Source organism: Rhinatrema bivittatum, chromosome 9 (genome assembly GCF_901001135.1).
Source record: "Rhinatrema bivittatum chromosome 9, aRhiBiv1.1, whole genome shotgun sequence".
Taxonomy (NCBI): Eukaryota; Metazoa; Chordata; class Amphibia; order Gymnophiona; family Rhinatrematidae; genus Rhinatrema; species Rhinatrema bivittatum.
Genome location: NC_042623.1, coordinates 148940144 through 148959291, shown reverse-complemented (window position 1 = coordinate 148959291; position 19148 = coordinate 148940144). Strand labels below are relative to the sequence as shown.

The window sequence follows — 19148 nt, the reverse complement described above, 5'->3', positions numbered from 1 at the left end:
TGAGATTCCTATGACATAAAGTCATTTCAAAAGCTCCTTAAGTCATATTTGTTTGCTCAGACCTTTTGTTAATAAGAGTTTCATTTTTTTTTAGTTTCAGTGTATTTTATGTATTTTTGTTTTATTCCTTTGTGTCAATTTTATATTTGTTTTATGTATTTTGTATTTTTTAAAAAATGTCTCATGTTGTAATCCGTTTCGCACATTTTGTTATAAACAGAATAGAAATACTTTTAAATAAAGAAAGAAAGAAAAAAATACTTTTTCCTTTGGCCACTCTAGCATGGGTTACGTAATGCCAGAGATTCAGTTATTTATGTAGCCCAGGATTTGTGCAGTGCTAAGCCTTCACTGATTACTTACGAAAGTGATATGAGCAACTCTAATCTTTTGTTTTAGCACCTCTTTTGAAAAAAAAAATATTGCACTTTGATAGAGTTGAGCAGCACCCAGTTACCCAATAATATACAATTACAGCTAAAACTGCATTTTTAGGGATTCTAGCACACACAGACACCATCTGGAATTGGACAGCTGTGAGTAACTACCTCAACTGACCCTGACTTAAAGTATCAGAATCAGTTTCCTTTCCCTTTGTTACTGATAGGACAGTGGATATCAAGACTTTGAATAATAAATGCAACAACTGAGTTACTAAACTCACTGTAGTTAGTAATATTTTTGTGATAATTTTCACACATTCACAGACAAAAAAATGACCCTTCCAGTATAGATGTAGATGTGGTCATGCTGCCATATCCCTTAACCAGTGGTTCTCAAGTTGTAAATTTATTTCCTATAAATGTTAAATAAGTGCAAAATAGTAATAATCTGACTTGATTACAAATCTATTGTGCCTGCAATCACCATTCCATAATACATCTATATTCCAGATGAATCAATGATCGTTTTCCCAATAATTAGTCATGACTGAGGCAAAAATCAAATTGGCTGCATTTCTGCAAACCCCAAGGGTAGTTTGGAATTTGATGGAATAATCAAAGCATACCTACACGGAAAGTTTTTGTTTTGATTAATGCCTCAAGATTAAAAAGATGAAAAAAAGAAAAAAAGCAGCGCTGAAACTGGGAAGAGATGATGAATTTGAAAAGAATAAAAAGTCTGAGGGACCCGCCCCTCCCCCGACGTCATCACTCACGGAACTGATCCGTTAAAAGCGCCAAGCCAGCAGGCGCCGCTGAGGGGGAGAGCTGGCCACTATCTGGAAAACACCTGATTACATTTGAGGTAAAAAAGAAAAAAAGCAGCGCTGAAACTGGGAAGAGAGGATGAATTTGAAAAGAATAAAAAGTCTGAGGGACCTGCCCCTCTCCCGATGTCATCGCTTACGGAACTGATCCGTTAAAAGCGCCAAGCCAGCAGGCGCCGCGCGCCGCGCGTCACGCGCCGAAGGGGCGCGACAAAGGGGCATTCCCCTTTGTGCACCCCTTCTTGCATCCCCCTAGTTTTAAATATTCCCCTTGTTATCTTTTATCCCTTGTTAACAATTTCTTCTTTATAATTGTTTTACATTTCTGACAAAGGTAATGTATGCTTTTTAGTATAATTTGTTGATTGTTCTATGTAACGCTCACAGGCGAAGTTATGTTTTATTGTAAACCGGTGTGATTTGTATTTTATACAGGAATGTCGGTATATAAAAGTTAAAAATAAATAAATAAATAAGATGAAGAACCTGGACAAATTTGCACCTTGCCTTTTGTGCAGGTACTTTTTCAAGACCAAATTACATGTGGAATTGCCCCTCCTGACCTATCCCCACCTCAGAAACACCTCCAAACCCTGCAGGTGAAAGTATGCATGAAATGTATGTGCATAATCTGGTCTAGAATCAAACTAATTTGCATATTTTCCATCTAGTATGAGAATCGAGTATCTCTCCATGATCATGTTTGAGAGCATTTTCTACACATTTTGTTAAAATGGTTTGTTTAATTACCATAAAAGTATAAACATACTTTCTTCTTACAGAAAAAGATTCAGCTTTTCAATATTGCAAAAAATCTTCAGCACATAAAAAAGCAGATAATGTAGAAATTTTTCAATGATGTAAATATATTTCTTTTGTAATAATATATATATTTTTGGTCTGGCAGTTTCCTCCTCCGTTGGGCTTGTAGCTCAGTCAGAATCAGCCTCATTTGTGCATGGCATCATGATCCTTCACTCATAATCCAGGATATTTTTCCTCTATTTTATAAACCCCCATCTAGCCTAGCCTTTACATTGACAATCCTCTGCCACGGGCCCCAGAAGGGTGTCTCTCTCTGGATTGTGTCTTCATGTGCACCCCCAAGTCTAGCCAGTAGGTGTCGCTGTTGATTGATGACTGAGACTCCCTCCCAGCCCTAGGACTGTGACTGCTGCTTCCACTGCATTCCCAGCCTCCAGCTGTCCTGAGGCATACAAAACCTGATCCAAGAATAAATCCAGATCTTCTTTAAGGAAGCATGCAGCACTGCCACTGTGCAGGCCCCGCAAAAATGTATTTTCTAATTACATTAATGGGTAATTATAAAGCCTTTTTACAATGTGAGGCAATAATTTTCTTTTACAAGTTCCACGGTCTAAACGTATTTATTTTATACAGTACTTCGGTGCTTGTATAATATTACCCATTTCACTTTCATCTTTATTTTACAGTAAAACTCTCGTGACAGATGCAGGCAGTTTGGTGATACCGATATAGCACAGCTTTAACATGTGAATTAGTCATCATACAACCAGTTCAAAGGTCACGCTTAAAGCAACAATGATAAGTTTGCAAACTGTTACTCAGTGAAGGTGCTCTCCACATCAAAGCCACTGTGCTTGCACCCTAGAACTCAGATCACAGGAAGAAACAGCTGTCAATGTCATTTACCTCTGCCATATTTTTTTTCTTTTTGTAAGGAGCTAAGGTTTCATTGCTTTGTAAAACAACAATTTACAATGACTGGGACTGTACAGAGGCCAAGATGCAGCAGGAATTCCCAGCGCCCTCTCCTTTGCTATTATCATGCAAGAGGACATGCCTTGCGATAGCACAAGCTGAAGACAAATTAACCCCCTACGACAACCTTTCTAGAGATGCCCCTTCAATCCACTTGCCCCTGGCAGTCAGGGGTTTTCCTTTATTTACAAGTACACATGGCTTTCAGCGGAATCATCCGCTCAGAGCTATTGCACTGAATTTGAAAAAGAAAAAACCTTTTCCTCCAGGGTTCTCAACTTTCTTGGAAGAGCTAAGTCAGAGTTTCTGATTTAATTTACTGGAACAGCTGGGTGCTTGCCTTAAGTTTATACTACTCGTTTGACTCTAGAAGTTCCAGGACTGCACTTCAATGAATAGAAAAGTACAAAATACCATTTGAGTGGTTTAGACTTTTATTTAGATGTTATCTTGACTAGCTCAATGATTGATTTTTTTTTTTTAAAATTTATTACACATGCTTCTCTTTCAGAACCAATTCCCCCATGCTGTCATTAGCCTGGCCTTAACAAGCAGAGTGAAGAGGCCCAATGCCCCTGTAAAGAACTAATAGAGATGACTTAAATGTTAAAGCAAAAGTGCCAAAAACACTTCTTCAGCAAGCTGAGCAGAGCTCACTTTTCCTGTTTTGTATTAATTACTGCCCCACTGTGATTAGCAGACTAATTCACATCATAATAGTTTGTGGCATGTCTTCCGAGCACCCTTTTATCAGTTGACTTTGAGTCCTCAGAAGCGGCGAGCAGCATTCCTTACCTAAAGAGGAAATGATCCAGTCACTATTTGCGTGCGTCTGTGCGAGACACTGCGTCCCAAAACAAAAAGCAGCAGCATGAACAAAACAGCCTTAGCTTCTGTTATATCAAAATGTGTTCTAGAAGTTCTGGAAAAGTCTCAGGATGAAGGCAAGAATGTTACGGAGGAGCTCAGACCATACGACAATGCTTATTTCTTCATCCTGTTTGTCATGTTGTTTTACTCTTTCCTAGCCTTAACTGTGTTCATCGGTTACGTTCGATCCAAGAAGCAAGTTGCAAAGAAAGATCCATACCAGGAATTCATAGAGGATGAGTACCAAGGGAAGAAATGGGATGCCACAAGACCTGCGGAGAAGTTTGACTTTGAGGAAGAAAGTATTCTTTGAAAGGCCCTGCAAAGGCAGTGCAGAATGTACCACAATGGAGTTAAACTGTCCATCCCAAGGTACAGGAGCATATTTAATGTCCTGACTTGCATAGTTCTGTTGAGAACGTATAAGACTATGCCTATGCCTAGAAAGGTAATGTAGAAAAAAACTCAACGTAATATCTTATGAATGAATGCATATTTTATCTATAGGAATATATTTAAAAAAATGTACTGTCCAGTCACATCTAAGACACTGGGTATCCACTGATGATATATAGACTGTATGGAAAATAATGAGCATTCCTAATAACTACTCATATTTTATGCCCCTTACCCCTAAATATGGGCAAAATAAAGCAGCAACAGCCACTTTTGTAAATAAAAGATGGTAGGTGTGATGTTATATAGATTCAATGCTATACTTCAAATGGGTGTAAACTTCTTCTGAGCAGTAAGTGTTGATGAGAGTAGAACAGATTTCGCATGGCCAGGTGAACTGATACTACTCTTCCTTATCTTCTTTGACAGCCTCTGAGCCCAGATGGCACAATGTTGCTAGCTGTGTCACCAGTCAGCCTGTGGTCAGCCGGTAACCATATCTTCGTGGCACGTCTTTGCTCTGTGACTCTTCTTTCCCCAGGAACATTTTGAAAGCCAACCTTGAACATCTTTTAATGTTGCTGTACTGACCTTTTGACGAGGCACTGCTTATTTCTTTGCACCTATTTACAATGGATACTTTCTGTCCTCTCTAGAAGAGGGGCCAGCCGTGGTTCCTGAAGCCCTGCGGAGCACTCTGGCTGGCTGGTCCCGGATGATCATCCCTCCATAGCTACTGTATGTGCAGTACTCAGCTTCTGAAAAGGATTCAGATTGCTACATGCTAACATGTAATCACATATGTAAACATGAGATGTCCCTTTAAATGGATGGAGCACTTTCACACTCTGCTAGAAATGATAATACACTTCTTGCCAAACTGGTCAGAGACATATGCTATGGCTAGAAATGTTTATCTTGTAAATTCAGAAAATATATTGAAAAGGAGATTTTAAAATCTGCATTAATTCTGACAGTGATGAGGATAGTGTCAGAAAATGTTATGGTACAGAAATGTAGTAGAACTGCGACATACTGTACAGCTTTATACAGTTCTCTGTATACTAACAAAAAGTTGATGGTTCAGACGACATGCATGCTTCCAGCTTTATTCATCTGAACTGAATATGGACATAGGAAATGATTACCAGAAGATCAATACAATGGTCATGTATCATGGCGGCCTCGTCAGTCCTAGTGAATGGTATGGGGAAAATGTTACTGTTAGATAAGTGCAATTTAACAGAGCACATTTTACGTATGAAATGAAAATGGGTTCTATATATTACATTACCTATGCTTCACGGGTTCCTATACCAACAGGCTGCTTTTCTTCTACAGCTTTCTTTCCTGAAATAAAATGTTCTGTCAACAAAATGATTCATTTTGCACATTGCGTAGATCCAATATATAGGTCTGGAAGACAATATTATTAATATGTAAAACACAGCCCAATGCCCCATCCCCACCACATTAATAAACCCCCTCCTCACGCCGCGGTCACCAAAACCTGGCGCGCATGTATACATGTTAGAAAGTAGAAAGGTTCCCAAAAACATCGCCACCAGCCGGGTCTCCCCCCTCCCCGGTAAAAAATAAATTACAATGACCAGTTCCCCCCCCCCCCCCAGTCACCCCCCTTCTCCACCCCTGGCCGTCACCCTCCCACCCACCTGTTATCTCCAAAAGTGGCCCTCTTCTCTGCCGGGATCGCTGTTTGTAACACTTCAAGCATACTCTTTAGTATAAACATACGATTGCAGCGTTATTTCCCAAGTAACGTAGGTAACATAGGTAATAGCCAAAGTTATTCATGAAGCAGCCGGTATCGCCGCTGGCACAGAGTAGAGGGCCACTTTTGATGGTAATGAGTGGGGTGGGGGAAGGGGTTACTGTGTAGGGAAGCTGGTAAATGTCATTTTCTTTTTAGCGGGGAGGAAGGTGAGAGGCCCGGGCCAGCAGCAATCTTTCTGAAATCTTTCTTCTTTCCAACATTTACTATACACTCCAGGTTTTGGGGACCACAGGTGGGGAGGGGGGGGGGTTATCTATGTGGTGCTGGGGAGTGGACATCGGGCCGGTAGCCCCGCAACTTGGTTTTTTTTTCTTAGATATGCTACTTATACGGATATGTCTGAAGATATCCAGGTAAGTAGCGAGTTATCTGGTCATACGAGGCCGGATAACTTTAGGCCTGCTCAGAAGCAGGCCTAAAGTTATCCAGGTAACCTAGTCAGATATACCTGCTATTTAGCTTGGTTAGCCGGATAAATCTACCCCTCCCCAGAACACTGACTAATTGCCCCTTTTTTGACCGGCTAAATTGTAGCCAGATAATTACTGATCCGGCTATAATTTAGATGGATAAGTAGCTAAATATACCACATTTGCCATTTAGATGGATAACTTTATGCCTAGTTACACTAAATATGAAGGCTGACTTGTTAAAATTTTCATAACCAGAAGTCTCTGTTAAATATTTGTAGACATGAACATCATATTTTATGATACTAAATTAATATCCGCTTTTTAATCCCACCCAGAACCAATTACTTTAAATCTTCTCAGTCACAGTTTTGTTCATGTAGCTCAAAGTCACTTATTTGTCCATTGCTGTGTGCCTTGATTGTCTGTCTTGACAAGACTGTAAATTCCAAGGGGTAGGGACTGTCCACTATGTTTCTATACAGCACTGCGTACATCTGGTATGTGCTTTACAAATTACTAATAATTATTATTACTATTACTACTAATAATAATGAAATTGTTATTGCAATATGAACATTATAGTCCCTGAATATGAATGGCTCTGATTCATAACTCACATCTGTTCATTATTCAGCAACAACATTTTAGCATACTCCTTCTTTTAGTTTTTCGTACGCTGTAGAAAAGTATACGGTTGTAGATTAAGAAAGAAATTAACATAACTGATGCCTTGAGAATTTGCCCCATAGTTTCTATTTGTGGAGGATAATTTTCAAACAATTGTGTGCAAGTCCAGATGCATGCAAAAATGAGCTTGCGTACGCCTGACACAATGTTGTGCATGGAGTTTTATGTACATTTGCGAGTGGCTATGCAGTGTATGTATAAATTTGCGCGTATGGCCCCCATGCATGCTTCCACATCGCACGACTTCTGGTTTCTTCAGAGGTGCGTTATTTCAGCAATGCCTGGTCCCGGATTAGCAGCCCAACTTAACCGCCAGGGACACTGCATGCCTGGCGCTCCTGGTGGTAGAGCAACCTGTGGAGAAATAAACAGGCCTGGAGGCGGGTGTGAAGTCTCTTTAACGGTGGAGTTTCCTACCCATATGGGGTAAGTAGAAGGCAGGTAGTAGTGGTGGGGGCAGGTCGGGATTTGTATGGGAAGTCAATAGGGCAAGATTCAATAGGTTTGTCTGGATACCCTCTCAGAAACCAGAGAAGAGATGTGATATAGATCTTCTGGCTAGGAGCTGCATTAAAGTGAAGAAGGCCTGCTGCTTAAAGGTCTATAAAGTTACCTCCATGTTCCGTAGACTTCTGATGTAACTGAAAAGATTAGCACTGTTTCTAAGACAGAGGTGCAATCCCTACTAGCCTTAAAACAGGTCTCAGATTAATTTCCTGCACCCAGCGGGTACATCATCATGCTTATACTACCTAGACTTACTGGTAAGGGCCAGCTTTTTTTCCCTAATGCTCCAAACTCACATCTACAATTATCTTTAAAGACTAAACCAACATGTCGAGCACGCAAACACCTACCTTTCAAAGGATATTTGCCAGTTGGAAGACCGCTCAGCTTCAGCTCTATAAGATATCCAACATCATTTGCTTTTTTTTTTTAGGACAGGCGGGAGCTTTCCTAGAGCAAAGCTCCCACCTGAGAGGAATCAGTCACTCCTTGGTGATCAAATTAGCTGACCTCATCATTCTTTTCCACCAATGGTAAATGGCATGGACTACAACACTGACTAGATTTCAGTGCATCATCGGAGCTTGTCTAGCACCTTAAGTGTAATTGTTAGCAGCTATTTCCTATTCATACTGATTAAAGAAGGGTGGAATGGTAAAAGGAAAGACAAAGTGTGACAAGAAATCTGGGCCAGGTATATTGTGGAGCATGGGTCACACATCTAAATGACTGGCCGATTCAAAATGGCAAATATAAGGTGCATTTTCAGATGGAGAGAAAGACTGGTTCAAAGGGAATAAGGCCATGCCCCCATAGATATTCATCCAGACCTCTAATAATAAAGTGTTCATCCAGACATTACATGGTATCCTAAATTCTAAGATATACCTTGTGGTGGTGGAATAATAACAGCATCCATGGTATTAGGGAGTGGCAAGATCCAATCCAGGTATTTCCCATATAGTTATCCTTGTGGAGAAAGATTGGAACAAATCCAATAGTCCCAGAGGAGATGGATCTTGCTGCTTTCCCTTATATATATCAGGGACTCAAAACCTCTTCCTTTGGACATATCAAGGCAATCAGGTGTTCAGGATATCCTTAATGAATATGCATGAGCTAGATTGTATGCTAATCTATCTCATGCCTTATAATTGTGTATATGCAGAAAACATGACTGCCCTGGGGTGTCCTGAGCACTGGGTTCAGGATCCCTGCTGTACATTTTTTCTGCACTGATTAGAGATTATACACGTATACCACATCAATGTAATGACCCACTGGGGTTCATTACTTATATTGCCCCGGTAACTCCTCTAGCTAGGGACAGGTAGGTAGAAATGATGGGGAGGCACCATTCATTACAGCCCCTCCCTTTGAGGGACCAGGGTTGGCTGCCCCCCTTGAAAGGATATAAAAGCAGCTCTCTAGTGAAAGACTGGAGGCAGTACCTTTGAGTTTTGGAGTTAGGTGGCAGTACAGGAGCGTTTTCTTTATTTAGATTTTGACCTACTTGGAGAAGCCAGGCAAGCCCTGTCTGGAGATCCTGCACAAAGTCGGGAAGCTGCCCTACCAGCCCATTAACTGGCGGGTTGAGTGCGCATCAAGGGTTGTTTTGGTTTTTTTTTAATGTTTTTCTTGGTAGGAAGACTTGTGAGACCCAGGGCCGGCACTGGCTTCTGCACCCCCTGTGCATAGATTCTCTGCCACCGCTCCCATGCTGCCATGTCCCCCCTCTGTGCCACCCCATGTCACCGCACCCCCACTCTGCACTGCCCCCACACACCCCCTGGCCCCCCCCCCTGTGGTGGCGGGCAGCCCTCTCTCCATCCTCCGCCTCCGCCTCCCGGGGTGTGCCGCTCAGTACAACTGCACGATTTGCACACCTGGTCGTGCCGGGCCTGGTGAGACCCATAGGTATTACCTGGGCAGAGGGTATGGGGAACCCTTTCCTTGGAGAGCCCAGGATAAGGAAGACTTGCCTCTATGGCATCCTCCTAGAGGACAGAGGATTGGTAGTGACCTGATGCAAGGACATTCTGGTGTTCTGGCTGAGTTTTGTTTTGTTTTTTAATGGATTTTTTGGTTAGTGGAGCCGGGGGGGGGGGGGGCAGTTTTGCTGCCTCCTTCCTGCCTAAAAAGGAACATCAAGAGCTGTGTGCTCCTGAGAGGATTCCTTCCATTGTCAGATTCCAGACAGAGAGAGAGAGAAAAAGCTTGAGAGATCAAGAGAACATTTGGATGGATAACTATGAGTAAAACCATCGTGAAACTTATTGAGGACATCCAGTTGGAGTCTTCACCCTTGGGGAGAGAAGATTTGAGACCCTCCATGCAGAGGCTGTATTATCCAGCTTTTTTTGCCAGTGTGGAGGGGGTTTTCCTGCCTAACCAAGGATACCCTGCCCCCTTGGGAACCTCATTTAATCCATGCCCCGGAGGGTGAGTGTTTTCCCTGCCCTGGTAGTAAGAGACCTTTGCTCAGACAGAGGAAAGACTGTAACCTGGAAAGATCAGCTGTGGTGCTAAGGACTGTTTTTGCACGGTGCTATTTACTCATCCATTCACCTTCAGTAAAGTATTTTTATTTGGACACTCAACAGAGTCTCTATTTGTGTTTTGGAGCCCTTCAGCACTCACAGCAGAAACAGAGGTTTACCTGTCCTAGGGAAAAAAGTTACAAAAGCAACCCCTGTCACTCTGGGCCCTGAAGGGAGATTCCCTTCTCCCCGCCAACAAAAGAATCAGGCCCTGAGGAAAGAGATTGTGCAAGAGTTAGCCTTTGTGATCCAGGCCCAGAAATATAAATACTTTTATGGCCCCCATCAGCACCATGAAATGGGATTACATCAATACGAAGTTGTGCATGGAATATACCAAGTATAGTGGAGGAGTAGCCTAGTGGTTAGAGCAGGGGGCTATGAACCAGGAGACCAGGCTTCAAGTCCCATTGTTGCTCCTTGTGACCTTGAGCAAGTCACTTTACCCTCCTTTGCCTTAGGTATGAACTTAGATTTTAAGCCCTCCGGGATAGGGAAATGTCTACAGTACCTGAATGTAATCCATTTTGAAGAGCTGAAAAAGTGGAATATAAATAATATTAATAATAACATTTGTCTCCCCCTAGCGCCCTACTAGATTACCCCACTAACAAGGCCAGTCCAAGGGGATTAGGTGCCCTAGGCATCTTCTGCCTTGTGCTGCCCATCCCCCGAATGTGCCCGCCCTTTGTCGTGCTGATAGCTCCCCATCCCCGGTCGCAGCCCCGACTCCTACCTCTCACGAGCGGCAGAGGCAAAAAGGAGTTGAGATTCAAATCCCTACACCTTTGCTGCCACTGCTCACGCCCACTTATGGTCAGCAGCCTAGGCCCAGGCCTAGCTCACCTACAGCCCGATACAGTAAAGTCCGTGGGAGAGCGGACGAACGCCCGCTCTCCCGAGCGATTCAGTATTCAAATGAGCTGACGCGGTGCAAACGAGGGAAAGGAGGCGCTAGGGACACTAGCGCGTCCCTAGCGCCTCCTTTTGGCCTGGAGCGGCGGCTGTCAGCGGGTTTGACAGCCGACGCTCAATTTTGCCGGCGTCGGTTCTCGAGCCCGCTGACAGCCACGGGCTCGGAAACCGGACGCCGGCAAAATTGAGCGTCCGGTTTTCGGCCCGACAGCCGCGGGCCGAATTCAAAATTTTTTTTTTTTTTTTTTTACTTTTTTTTACTTTTGGGGACCTCCAACTTAATATCGCTATGATATTAAGTCGGAGGGTGCACAGAAAAGCAGTTTTTACTGCTTTTCTGTGCACTTCCCTGGCGCCGGAAGAAATTAGCGCCGACCTTTGGGCGGCGCTAATTTCTGAAAGTAAAATGTGCGGCTTGGCTGCACATTTTACTTACTGGATCGCTCGGGCATACCTAATAGGGCCCTCAACATGCATTTGCATGTTGAGGGTGCTATTAGGTGCCGCGGGTGGGCCGCGTGTTTTCCTCCCCTTACTGAATAAGGGGTAAGGGAAAACACGCGTCCAGAGCAGGGTGACAGTGCGCTCCGACGGAGCACACTTTACTGTATCGACCTGCTAGTGCTTCCACTGGCCCTGCCCACTAATATAAACTTTGTACCATTTTGTAGGCAATTCAATTTGGAATTTAACAGTACCTTACACATTACTTAAATGTATTATTTATGGTTGGAACATACAATAGGAAAAAACAGCGTCAGAATGACCGTATTAAATGTGTTGAATTTCATTAGGTGTGTAACCTTTATTAAGAAAAACTGAGTTCAGAGGACATGGGGCAAGACTGCCAATGAGTGTTTTATAGAATTTGGTGATAGTCGACTGCTAAAATTGTCTCAAGAAAGCCAGAAAATTATTGACAATTCCAGCAACAAGCAGAAAAAAAGCTGTTACCGTGCTCATTTTAAAGCTGTTTTGCAAGCCACACCGATTATTAATTATATATTGTTTAATTCCATTTTGAATGCTGATTAAATGGTATATTGCATTGTTTCTATTAGATTTCTGGTTGCTGCTGAAATGGAGGAGGCAAAGGTTATGCAACACTTGGAACAAGTAACAATAAACACGCATAATTTTCCTAATTATTTTAATGAGCTGCATAAATCCATACCCTGTACCCATACAAATACATTTCATTTACACTTGTATGCGAGTATAAAAGGGTTGTCTCCTACTGCTTGTCTACCTACATGCACCATGCCCCAAAGGAGAGGAGCTCTTGTCAGGAAACCCAACTTCCTACCTCAGGAGGTGGACCTTCTTATCAAGGAGGTCATGAAGTTGCAGCATCTCCTCTATGGACCCCAGTCCAGGAGAGTGAGATCCTACAGGAAGGAGCAGTTATGGGAGAAGATCTGCCACAGGATGAATACGGTATTTCACAACAACCGCACTATCAATGAACTGAGTTACAAGTGGCGAGAGTGCCGATGGCTGGGGAAAAGGAAGAAGGTCAGGAGGACAGCTGAAGGGGCCTGACAGCCAGGTCAGCTTAACTGCAGCGGTAACGGTTGGTGCTGAGCACCATATCGGATGCAGCTTGGGAAGGGTTAGCCACTTGGATAACTCCCAACCTGAATGCCAGCAAGGAGAGCATTGTATATAGGAAAAACAGAAAGGGTGTATATATGGAATTTTTTCTTTTGTACTGCACTATGTTTTGTTATACATGGTCATCATCCAGTGACGGTAATGGGCACACTGGGAGGACCAACGAGCAGCCTAAGTCTCCTGACCACCTAGGGTTTGTGGACAGGGTGAAAAACAGAGTATTGCAATAGCCCTAATGCACATATATAACCCCTGCTTGCGGATTTCCTAGGTATTAGCTCCAAGAATCCTGTGTGCCCTTATACAGGGTTCTCGGAGCCAATACACAAACTCCAATCTCTCCCACATTGTCTCACTGACCCCAGGGCCAGGTTCATTTACTGGCGGGGGTGGAGGTGGGGGTGGGAGGAGGAAGAATTTCTCCTTCAAAGCCCTGGGTAGCAGAGGTAAAATGGTTTCTTTCTACCATGGGAGAGGTTTAAGTTCTCTTTCTCCTCTGAGGATGCGAGTGCCAATAATTACACAAGAAACTCTGGTTGAGTGCAAAAATTAAACTTTACTGAAAATGTTCTTAGATGAAAAAACTGGCACAGTCCACATCTGTTTTAGACTTAGCAGATGACATTCACAGTTCACAGTCTATTTGTGCAAGGGTCTCTCTCTAACAGGGCAAGGGATACACTTGCCCTTCAGTAGGTGGAAAAATGAGGACACAAGTGGCCAGGGGAATCTTTGGTTGAGCAGAATCTCCTCCTCCATTTTCCAAAAGAAAATGATAAATCTTTTTTGAGACTCTGTACAGAGTCCCAAAAATTCTCTCTTTCCCCAGTATGAAGACTCCAGTTGGGGGTCCTCAGAATATCTCAAAAGGGTATTACTAACAGTTCTCCTAATTGTTTCTCTCTCTTTCTCTCAGGATCCCATGCTGGAACACGGATCTAAATGGGAACACCACAGCTTTCCCAATGTTCCTTCTTCAGGGCAGGAAGGGGGCAGCAAAAACCTCCTCCCAAGTCTTCTAACCAAAAATCTCTTTCCCCAAAACTGAGTCCAAACATCAGAAGTCATCACCATACCTCTGTCCTCAAGGAGGTTGAAGAGGGACAGTTTTTCCCTATCCTGCCCCCCCCCCCCCAAGGAAGAGACTTCCATGTCATCTTTCTCCAGGCCAAAAACCAGGGGGGGGGGGGGGGTCCTCACAGGGCTTCTTACAACTAAAACTGGCAAAATCCCAAAACAACCCAGAAGGCAAACCAAACCAGACAAGGAATAAGCTAGTAGACTGGAAAGGCAGCTTCCCAATCTTTTCCCACAAACTGCAGGCAGAGTCTCTGAGTCCTAAAAGCAGGCCTGAAATTAAACTGAAGCAACATTCCTGACTCCTCCTAACTTCAAAAATAGAGCTTCACTGCCCCACTCTCTTGGGGGGAGAGCTGCTTTTGTACAACAAGAGGATGGCCATCCTAGCACCCAAGATAGGTTGAGAGAATATTGTACAAATCTCATCGTTATGTGAATTTCCTCACTCTGAAGGACATCAAATCTTCACAAGAGTGTACAATTATTTATTATTTATTTATGTATTTATTTTTTAGTTTTTATATACCGACATTCTGACATCCGATGTAAATCATACCGGTTTACATTAAACAGAATAGCAGGAAATACATTTCCATAGTCTAATACAATGAACATTTCTAATTAAAATTCTAATCTAATTATGTTCGTACATTTCACGCTGCATGTAAAAGTGGCCCCTAACCCCTGGATGGAACAGCTCCCCTACGAGGAAAGGCTGAAGAGGTTAGGGCTGTTCAGCTTGGAGAAGAGACGGCTGAGGGGGGGATATGATAGAGGTCTTTAAGATCATGAGAGGTCTTGAACGAGTAGATGTGACTCGGTTATTTACACTTTCGAATAATAGAAGGACTAGGGGGCATTCCATTAAGTTAGCAAGTAGCACATTTAAGACTAATCGGAGAAAATTCTTTTTCACTCAACGCACAATAAAGCTCTGGAATTTGTTGCCAGAGGATGTGGTTAGTGCAGTTAGTGTAGCGGGTTCAAAAAAGGTTTGGATAAGTTCTTGGAGGAGAAGTCCATTAATGGCTATTAATCAATTATACTTAGGGAATAGCCACTGCTATTAATTTCAATAGCATGGGTTCTTCTTAGTGTTTGGGTAATTGCCAGGTTCTTGTGGCCTGGTTTTGGCCTCTGTTGGAAACAGGATGCTGGGCTTGATGGACCCTTGGTCTGACCCAGCATGGCAATTTCTTATGTTCTTATGTTCTTATTGCCTAAACCTCACTTTGAGCTACTAGGTGGGCCTCCTATAGTAGCAAAAATAGCAGCTTACTATAACACCACCCCCAGAGTCTCTCTCTCTTTCTCTCTCTCTTTCTCTCTCTCTCTCCCTCCCCCTCCTCTCTCTCCTTATCTCAGGCCCTTCCCCTCTCTTCTCCAACATCTCAGGCCCTTCCCCAACCTAAAAATCACAAATTGCGTAATGGGATTAATGCATGATATCGCACAGCTTAACTAAATTGAAAAAGGTGTAGTTATTTTCGGCATTAAAACTGTGCGATATCATGTGTTATGTCTTCGTACTTTGTGAAGCCATCCCACCTTTTGTGGAAATCCCGCCCCTGACTCCTCCCCAATCCCTCCCCTTTTAAAAATTTGCATCACACCATGCGTTATGGTGCTTATCACATGCGTTAAGGAATTTTTCACATGCGAAAATGTCTTAATGCATGCGAAAATGCCATAACACTATTTGATAAATGACTCTGTAAGTCACTTACCCGACCAACACTGAATATCAGGCCCTCTGGGCACGGCAGCATAGATTCTGCAACTATGGGAAGAGCCACAAAAACTGTCCCTTTTCCTGAAGAATTGCCCGGTTCCCAGGGAATTGGTGCGGGAAATCTAGGCAGGTAGCAATAGGCTTATAGCATGTTTCAACTCCCTCCTCCATTGAGCGGTGACAGACAGAGAAGGAGATTGTGACCTGCCCTCTACTGGGCTGGGCCGACTGCTGCCTTGATGTTCATGAGACACTGTATAGCTGTGCAGTTCAAAAACAGCTGAGCCAGATGGCAGAAAAATAGGAGGATGCAGCCCAAGGCACCACCGCTGATCTCCTCCAGCGTACTGATGGGAGATGGAGGGGGAAGAGGGATGCCCAAACTAAAAGGAGGATGTGGTGACTAGAGGGAATGGGTTCTTTGAAATGCTGCTGGTCAGAATCAGAACCTAGGATAGGGGGGCAACGGAAAATAGAAGAGGGTTGGTAGGTGAGAGAAAGGAACAGAGAGAGAGAGGGAGGAGTGGAGAAGGGACAGGGTGGGGCAGACGGTCGCCCCTATGACATTGTGAGGGCAAAGGTGGTGCCAGCGCCATTTTGAATACTGGCAATACGGCCGGAGTGCAGGAGGTCGCTCCCGGACCCCCGCTGGACTTTTGGCAAGTCTTGTGGGGGTCAGGAGGCCCCCCCAAGCTGGCCAAAAGTCCCTGGGGGTCCAGAAGCGATCCCCTCACTCGGGCCGTATTGCCAATATTCAAAATGGCGCTGGCGCTACCTTTGCCATGTCACATGGTAAGGGCAAAGGGCCATTGGTGCCATTTTTTTTAGCGCAGCTGTTAGCGTGGGAACGGGAGATCGGTCCCCGCGGCCCCCCTGGACCACCAGGTATGTGTAAAAAGTTTTGGGGGAGGGGGTCGGGAGAGTGGGGGAGGCTAAGGGGGTAATTTTAAAGGGTCGGGTGGTTTTTTATTATCGGGCCATCGGCGCCATTTATATTAGGTGCAGCCAAAATGGCGCCGATGGCCCGAGAGTGGGAGATTGCGCCGGGACCCCCCCACTGGACCACCAGGTAATTTAAAACATTTTGTGGGGGTTCGGGAGGGTGGGGGATTTGTTTTAAAGGGTCGGGTGGGTTTAGGGGTTGTTTTGGTGTGCCGGTTTTCCCGCCCTCCCCCCCTCCCCAGATTTACGATTTTTCACGATAAATCAGGGGAATTTCTATTGTATCGCGACTCTAACGATTTTTGACGATTTAAAAAATATCTGACGATTTTTTTAAATCGTCAAAAAACAATTCACATCCCTAATAAACTCCACTATAAAAGAAGAATGGTATCAGATCATAAAAGTGCTAAGGTTTTTAATCTGTTGGCTCGTGCCCGCAATGGGCTTCAAACAGTCTCAGACAGAAGCACAAAATATCAAATCGTTTACCAAACTCCTTTTCTATATACTTTCAATATACACAAATGTTAAATATTAGGGATGTGCAGCCAGAAAGTATTCATTGCATTCGGGATACGTATTTGTCGGGAGGCATATTCGTTGCAATCGTACAATGGCGCCCCGATACGTTGATATGTGCATTTGTTTTCCGGTTCCCATTAAAGTCAATGGGGGAAGTATTTGCAGCATATTTTTGGCTGCAGAATTGGGGTTTTATTATCAATTTTGATGAAACTTCTGGGGAGCAATCATCAGAACAAGGTACTTAGACTGTGGCAAAGTGGCACCAAAGTGGCATGAATAGCCTAAGGTACTTTAAAGGGGCAAAGGTGTACCAGGAGTGGCAAGAAGAGTGCTTTAATAGAGGTAAAAAACAGCAGTGAGAGTGTCAAAAACACACCACAGCTTCAAAAGAGAGCACAGTTAACAGATGCATGAACCATCGAAGGCAGCACAACAGGCAAAGCGGCAAGACAAGTGGCATCGACATCCTACAGAGCAATGAAAGAGGAACATAGCAAGTAGAAAGACTAGCACCAATACACTGAGGAACCATGATAGTAGCCAGAACATCACAAGGAGTTGAGTGAGTCATCTGGTGTATGGCAGCAAGGCACAGAGGCAGAGGTAGATACAGGCTGGCTACACGCAGGGAGAGTTCCCTTTCCTTTGAGCCGGGAAGGGCTCCCCGGAATGTGTTGTCCCCTAGAGTGGAGCACGAGCCTTCAAAGCGTGGCAACCTGGAGCAGGGTCTCACTGTGAGCATGGTCTCACTGTGTTGTGTTTGCCACAGTCTAAGTACCTTGGAGATCTTTTCTTGTTCTGAACATGGGTCAACAGGTGGTAAGAGATAGGTTGCAACAACGGGGAGAGTTCCCGTTCCTTTCAGCAGGAAAGGGCTCCCTGGAATGGGTTGGCCCATAGAGTGTATAATGGTACAAATTGTTAGGAATTAAGCATTTGCAAACAGATCATGACTTCATAAGCAAGACGGAGGAAGTTCTCTTCTCTGCCCTGAAACTAAAGAAAACTGTTTTATTTAAGGATCCATGCTGTGAAGGATTACTAGTTTGAATTGCCAGAGACTGAGGTTTCCCTTTGCAATGAGGGTTCAGCCGTTAGGACTGGACATAAGGCCTGGACTGACAGGCACAGCATTCGAGGACAGAGGTGTATCCCACCTAGGGACATAAGGCCTGGATTGACAAGCACAGCAGTCGAGGACAGAGGTCAAGCCCATGTAGGGACATAAGGCCTGGATGAACAGGCAAAGCAATTGAGGTCAAACACTTGTAGGAACATAAGGCCTGGACGAACAGGCAAAGCAGTCGAGGACAGAGGTCAAGCCCACGTAGGGACATAAGGCCTGGATGGACAGGCAAAGCAATCGAGGTCAAACCCTTGTAGGGACATAAGGCCTGGACGAAAAGGCAAAGCAATCAAGGTCAAACACTTGTAGGAACATAAGGCCTGGACGTTAAGGCAAAGCAATCGAGGTCAAACCCTTGTAGGGACATAAGGCCTGGACGAAAAGGCAAAGCAATCAAGGTCAAACACTTGTAGGAACATAAGGCCTGGACGAACAGGCAAAGCAGTCGAGGACAGAGGTCAAGCCCACGTAGGAACATAAGGCCTGGATGAACAGGCAAAGCAATTGAGGTCAAACACTTGTAGGAACATAAGGCCTGGACGAACAGGCAAAGCAGTCGAGGACAGAGGTCAAGCCCACGTAGGGACATAAGGCCTGGATGGACAGGCAAAGCAATCGAGGTCAATCCCACGTAGGGACATAAGGCCTGGACGGACAGGCACAGCATTTGAGGACAGAGGTCAAGCCCACGTATGGACTTAAGTAAGTAGTTGCCAGCCCTCCAGCATCTGTCTGATGCATGTTAGAATATTGGCTGCGGTATGGGCCTGGTTTATCAGGTGGGTGTGCAGTAAAGTCCACCGCCACCCTGATACTTCTTTAGTAATAGAGCTGCTGGCTGCCCCTGCCTCAGCCAGGTCCCACCAGTGTGCTGTCAGGGAGAAGTAAGAGGGTGCAGTATTCATGGTGGTCCAGATATCGCAGGTGAAATGCAGTCTCCCCTCTGCCTTAGCTAGCAGAGCTTGCTTGCGACTGCGACACTGCTTGTAGAGGCTGGGGATGACCTTTCTGCTAAATGTGGTTCTGGAGGAGACTTTGTAATTTGGAACT

At 44.2% G+C, this 19148-nt stretch overlaps 1 long non-coding RNA gene across 1 annotated transcript; it reads left to right on the top strand.

Annotated features, from left to right (window-relative positions):
• The first annotated feature begins 3775 nt into the window (after positions 1-3775).
• LOC115099447 lies at positions 3776-5599 on the top strand. Its single transcript, XR_003858778.1, has 2 exons — positions 3776-4195; positions 4649-5599. It is a non-coding gene; the product is annotated as an uncharacterized LOC115099447 (long non-coding RNA).
• Positions 5600-19148: the final 13549 nt, after the last annotated feature.